General features: G+C 28.8%; 1 long non-coding RNA gene across 1 annotated transcript; it reads right to left on the bottom strand.

Moving 5' to 3' along the window:
• On the bottom strand, positions 1-1786 carry LOC110271730. The gene is made up of 3 exons (XR_002362337.1): positions 1700-1786; positions 1480-1580; positions 1-114 (listed from the first exon to the last, which is right to left on the bottom strand). It is a non-coding gene; the product is annotated as an uncharacterized LOC110271730 (long non-coding RNA).

Here is a 6816-nt window from a genome sequence, read left to right as displayed (position 1 = left end):
TAAAATAAAAACTCTGAAGCAACAAGGGCGAGGGAACTCTATAAAAACAACAGGAATCACAAGTAAATCTACTAGTCGTCTGCATCTTCTTATTGAATCTCTGAACCTGTGTCACTGAAAGGGTGGAAGATTTTAGGGTGAGAACAAACCACACGTTCTCAGTAGGGAATGGAAATGCCGTAAAAATAATGAATTTAAGGCAAATAATTAACTTACTTAGTAAAACTATTTTGTTAAACCTTTGAAAATACTTTTATTTCTACTTTAGATAATTAATTACTTTTCTTTAAATTTCTAACTCAAAACAGATTTTAATCACAAAATTAGTCATGCTAACCATCTCTCAGCTACATAATCATTTTTCAACCACAACATCTCACCTCAATACATCCGTGAACTAACAGCATAAGTAAGGGATTCAAACCAACATACAAACAAGTCAAACAGCACAATCACAGAGAAGTAATACAAGCAAATACAACCAAATACAAATGTGCAAACAACATGATGCATGTCTATTCCTAATGCAGGCCATGAGCTCATGTGTCGGTTGCCTACCCGCTCCCGACATTACCGGGCACAAGTCCCAGATATGACTTTCCGGATGCATACAGTGTGCTTATAAGTCGTACGGCTAGGCCGCATACAGTGTGACTCTCCAAATCAATAAGCGTACATCTGGAAAACAGTTCTCAATGTGTGGGCGTCCCCACTTTACATTTGGCACTAAGGCCCAAACAATATCACATATGCTCTCCTGTGGCAGACAATCTCTTTAAGTTAATATATCCTTTAAATCCTTGTTCTCTACTCTCCTGTGGCAGAGATTCCTTTTCTTAAAAAAACCGAACTCAAAACAACACTTAAAACAAAATCTCTCCTTACAAAATTGGATTTAAAATATTATGTTTTTTTAAATAAATTGAGTTTGAAAATAGAATACACCTTTTCTCAACTAAATAAATCTCAAATAATTTAATTTTCTAAAATCAAATCTTTTAAAATAACTTTTCAAATAAAACCTCAGATTTTATAAAATTTCGGTAGCACTTCCCTTAAAACTCGGGCTTAACCACCCTTTTCGAGTCCCAACTGAACTATTTTCAACCTCTTTTAAATCATTTCTAATAACTCAAACTGATTTCAATATCAAAAATTATTTTCGATAAATCAATAAAATTCATTTTACATAGTATTTAATCAAACCGACTTTTCAATAAATCAAATTAATACTTTTTAACTCAATAATTAGAATTTTCAGCACTCCTAATCAATCAAGAAATCAAACACATATTCATCAAATTCAGTCACAAACACAACTCAAATTCATCATTCAGTCATTCCAAATAATCATAAATTATTTACAAATATCCACTAGACTTCCATGGCATTCATAGTTTAAAACAGTTAATTTTAAAATAAAATCCCTACCTCTATATGAAATCAAAATCAACAAAAGCTTTAGAGAAATTTTCTTACCGAATTGCTGAAGAAGAAAATGTCAGAAATCGTCTGTGTTTCTTAGAACTCCAATTAGTCGAACTCAAGAGGAAGAAGAGCTATACCACCGTCAACTTTTACTGAACAAAAATAACACCAACACGTAGAAGAGGAAGATACGAACACTTTCATCGGATTAGATTTTTTATTAGAATTATGGATAAAAAAGAATCGAAAATGAAAATTAAAAGGAACTCACGGTTTTCACATGAACTTCGGCCACTCTCTCTTCTTGTTTGGATACATGCAAGTTCGGTTATTGCATAATGAACATGCTTAATGGATTTGATGATGATTTGGACAAAGAAAGGGTGATTAGGTGTCACCTTTATATATATATGTATTGGTACACAAGCCACGTTTGGCTTGATCTCATTTAGTTTTCCTAGGCTTTCGGTCATGAAGAATGATGGATTAAATATTATTAGGTAATAGTGTTATTCAAAGAACATAGGATAAGTTAAGATAGTAATACATAAGGTTAAATAATAATAATAATAATAATAATAATAATAATAATAATAATAATAATAATAATAATAATAATAATAATAATAATAATAATAATAATAATAATAATAATAATAATATTAGATGTGATAATTTAGTCAAATTTATTAAATTATCGAACGATTCTCAACTATTAACTTCACATGATTTTCATTCATAAAATATATATAATAACTAATTGAAAATTATAATAAATCATGGAATATTTTTTCTTTTATCATTTTTTTAATAATATATATAAGAGTGATGAGTCTATAATCTATATACATTCCTCATTTCTCAATTTATTGAAGTAAGGAAATGCATATAGACTCATCACATTTATTTAAAAAAATTGATGAAAGAAAAATATTTATATGTATTTCTTACTTAGAAAGGGAGAGTATGAGCGAATTTTAATGGGGTGTTTATCTGGATTCGATCAACATATCCGCGTGTTTATCTAAATCCGATTTAAAAATTGTGGATATGGATCCGATTCGCAAGGCTATCAGATCGGATCAGATCCGCATACTAATAGGATCAGATTGTGAATTTTATGTAGGTATCTGCATATCCGATCTTTATATCCGCGTATCCACAAAAATAAATAAATAAATATTTTTTTTATATTTTATTTCAACTAATAATTATCATATATATTGTATTATTTTAATTTATTATTTAAGAAATGTATGTTTAATATTATTTTAAGAGTAAACATATTTAAAAGAATAGAAAAAATAATTTTATTGATATTTTTTAAATAAAAATAAGCTTTTAAAAATATTTTTTGTATTTTGCGGATATATCCGATATCCGATCCGCAAATGTGCAAATCGGATCTAAACTTAAAAACTGTGGATATTGAATCTGATCCGATAATTTTAGTGCAGATCGAATCAAAATTTTGGCCATATCTAATCCGATCCGATCCGCGTTCACCCCTAAATTCTAGTTAAGGTAGCTATTTATTGTTTTTTCCATTTTTTTTCCATTAATATTTCATACATGAACCGTGTTTATACATTAAATAAAGAGCTAATACATTATTCTTTATATATAGGTAAAAAATATATATGATATCAGAAGGTTAAAATGAAATCCATTTACATAATACAATAATCCATATCCAATATCTTAATATAAATTTTATTTAATATATAATATACTATCTTAATTTTTTATTTGTCACTCTATTCTTTATTCCATTAGAACCTAATTAAAAAAAGTATAAAGAATTAATTAAAATTTTGGTAAAAGTATAGAAACTAATAAAATAATGAGTAATTACCAAAAGTAGTCCCCAAAAATTTTAAAAACGGACATTTTAGTCCTAAAAAAATTAATACACAGATCAATGCCCAAAGTTTTACTCTGACAGACAAATCAGTCCCCAGTTTATTTTTCGACAGAGTAATTATCCATCAGATCAGTCCCAAGAATTTTAAAAGCAGACATTTTAGTCCCAAAAAAAATTAACATACAGATCAATATTTTTATATTTAATATAATTAAAAGATGTCCTATTTTAAAAAATATGTTTGTATTAAAAAAGATTTAATTTGGATTTTAAAGCATCATTATTCACCTTACTCTTGTTTCTAATAAAAATCGTGTATTAATATGCTAGTATCGTCATATCCACATGCACAAAATTAAGTTAATAATAATAAAGGTCAACATATAGTAAAAGTAAAACGGACGGGGGACTGTTATGTCTGACATAAAAAAACGTTGAAAATTAATCTATGTATTAATTTTTCTTTTGGATTAAAATGTCTACTTTTAAAATTTTTGGAGATTGATATAGGTAATTACTCTGCCGAAAAATGAAGTAGAGACGGATCTGAAATAAAATCCTAGGAATTGATCTATGTATTAATTGTTTTTAGAGATTAAATATCCATTTTTAAAATTCTTGAATACTGATTTGGATAATTACTCTAAAATAATTAAACCGAATATTAACGTTGAACAATATATTTAATGTACATGTCTTGAGTATTTAATATTTAATGAAGAGAGAGAATCTAATATGAATAGAACATATAAATCATTTTTATACAGTTGTCTTTATATAAAATTAATAGTTAAGAATTAAGATTGACCTCTAACAATGATGATTTAAGATCTGGTTCTTTGTTATTGATGTGGATTATTTCAACAGCAGCATTATTATTGTTAATTGGGAGCATGGTAGAAGTCTCTCTGTTTTCCCTAGCGATTTTCATAATAGTTAGAATTTATTAAGGATGATGTGATCATTGAAAACCAAGATAAAGATCAAGATCAAGAAGTAGTTAACAATTACTTCTTTATCCACATTTTTGCATTCATATAATTTTCACATATATCATATTATAGAGAATTGTCTTTATTTTGAATAGCAATGTTATAACTGGAAACAATAGAGGAGTCTATCTTCACAACAGTGTGGTCTAGTCTTAAATGCCACAACTCTAAAAAAACTAAATATATACTAAAAATACAAGGTTGAATGAAATTGTTTAAGTTAGAAATAAGAGGAACAACTACATTGTGAAATCTGTAGATACTACCATCTCTAAATTCCTGCAACAACACTTTATTAGTATGCATGTTAACATTTAACCAAGCAAATTCTTGTATGAAATTAAAAGTACACCTCATTATCTTCTACAAATTTAGAAACAGAAATAAGATTCTTAGTTATTTTAGGTGAATGGATAAAATCTTGTATTGTAATGAAAGTATCTTTTGAAATCTATAGCATATAACATAGAATTGTCAATGGTAATAGATAAATCTAATCCATTTCTTATCTGCACTTGATTTGGTCTTGTGTATTCTGAAGATTGCAAGAATGTGGAAGAATCTAGAGTTACATGGTGTGAAGCTCCAGTATTGGGATACCAATTTGGATCAGATATAGAGGAAGGAACATCCATAAAGGCAGTGAGGTTGTAAAAAGGAGTTGGTGGAGGAGGTGATGTTGTGCGATTGCTTGTTTGTGAAGAAACTGAAGATGATGTAGAATTGGTAAATTCATATGGTTGATTGAATTGTGAATTTTGTGATGAGTGGAGTGTCTTGATTGAACCGATTGAAGCAGTGTCATCAAGCAATATGGCCAAAATGGCCATAAACTTGGCACTAAGGTCTTGATGCTTGATAAAATGATATATTACCTCTTTGGAAGCGTCCTCCACATCCTCTCTCGTCACCATAACCATGACTAAGAGATGGAATTGATGGGAAAGAACCTTGGGTAAGATGTGCTTAAACAATTGAATTCTCAGGCTTTCGAAACTTATGATGACATTATTATAATTTCAACTTCACAAAAACTATAGATTTCTGGTTTTGCTCGAACAGTAGTGAGCCACATTTGACATTCCTTGTTAAGTTCTTCAAGAAGAGCATCCACATGTTTTCTGTTGTTAAAGGAGAGCCAAGAGCTGCAAGAAAATCAACTATACATTTGATCTTGTGAAATAATCAAAAGATAATAATCCATGTTTCTTGATGTTCTTGAGTTGCACTTCAATTGCTTAACATGATACTTTGTTGATTGAGCAAAATATTCTTCAATCTTGTTCCAAATCTAATAACTAAAGACACAACCAACTACCTTATTCTTGAAATTAGTGTCAATAGATATCAGCAACTATAATTGAAGATTGTAGTCATCTTAAAGCCATTGTTTGTAGGCTGCAGATTCAACACCAGATTGTTGATCTTCTAAAAAGCATAATGCTGAGGAACCTTAGCTTTGAAAAATAAAGATGATCTTCTAAGTCTTGACCACAAAGTGCAGTCAAGGCTTGTTGTTCTCATGTTTTGTGATTGCGCTCTCGAAGCTTGTCTCCAATAGGTGTGAATAGACAAAAATTTAGAAGGTGTAGTGGAAAGTTGAGATTGTTGATGATCGCATTATTGTTGTATACAGAATTAGACGGATGTAAATTTGCAGGATCGAAATTCTTTGAAGAAGAATCCATGATTCATAATCCAAAAGCTCATAATACCATCTGCAATTATTCCAAGCTCATATTGCTTGGATTAGAAGAAAAGAAGAATAGTGTAACAGAAATAGAACAAATGAATCTACAGAAAAAATACCGCAAAAACAATTAATTGAACAAAATATTATCAAATATAGAATGACATTGATAGAAACAAAATGATTACAACTCCTAGCAAGTGAATGTAAAGCTAGAGAGCAATTTATACACAAATTCTACTTACTTATTCAACACTAAGCTAAGTCACCTACTAACATAACTATAATAGCTACGAGCTAATTGTTAACTACTACTTGATCTTGATTTGCATCATCTTGGCTTTCAGTGATCACATCATCCTTAATAAGATTCGCATCATCTATAGCGGTTTATTTTTATTGTTTTCTTTTTTGTATTATAAATTGGCATGGCGTTAGTTGATATTAAAATGAACCAAAACACGTCTTCCTTCGCATCACCTCAAGGAGAAGAAAATGTGGTGGTTCAAATTGAAATATTAAAAGAAAAAAATAGAACTTTTGCAGAACAAAAAATACGGAGCAGAATATAAAGTATAAAACCTTATTGATAAGTATTGTACAGGCAAGAGGAGGTGAGTATTTAGATGTATAATTTTAATCCAATTGTATTACATGTACAACACATTCTGTGTATAATGTATCACATATCTTTATGTTCATGTATATACTTTTACACATAATATAATTTCTAATTAAATTGTATTTAAATAGATAAGTAAATATGAATTTAAAAAAAATATTCATATTTAAAGATAAATAAATATAAATAATTTGAACAAAAGTAAACATATTTTTTCATT

Source organism: Arachis ipaensis, chromosome B05 (genome assembly GCF_000816755.2).
Source record: "Arachis ipaensis cultivar K30076 chromosome B05, Araip1.1, whole genome shotgun sequence".
Lineage (NCBI taxonomy): Eukaryota > Viridiplantae > Streptophyta > Magnoliopsida > Fabales > Fabaceae > Arachis > Arachis ipaensis.
This window is presented reverse-complemented; position numbering and strand designations above follow the sequence as displayed.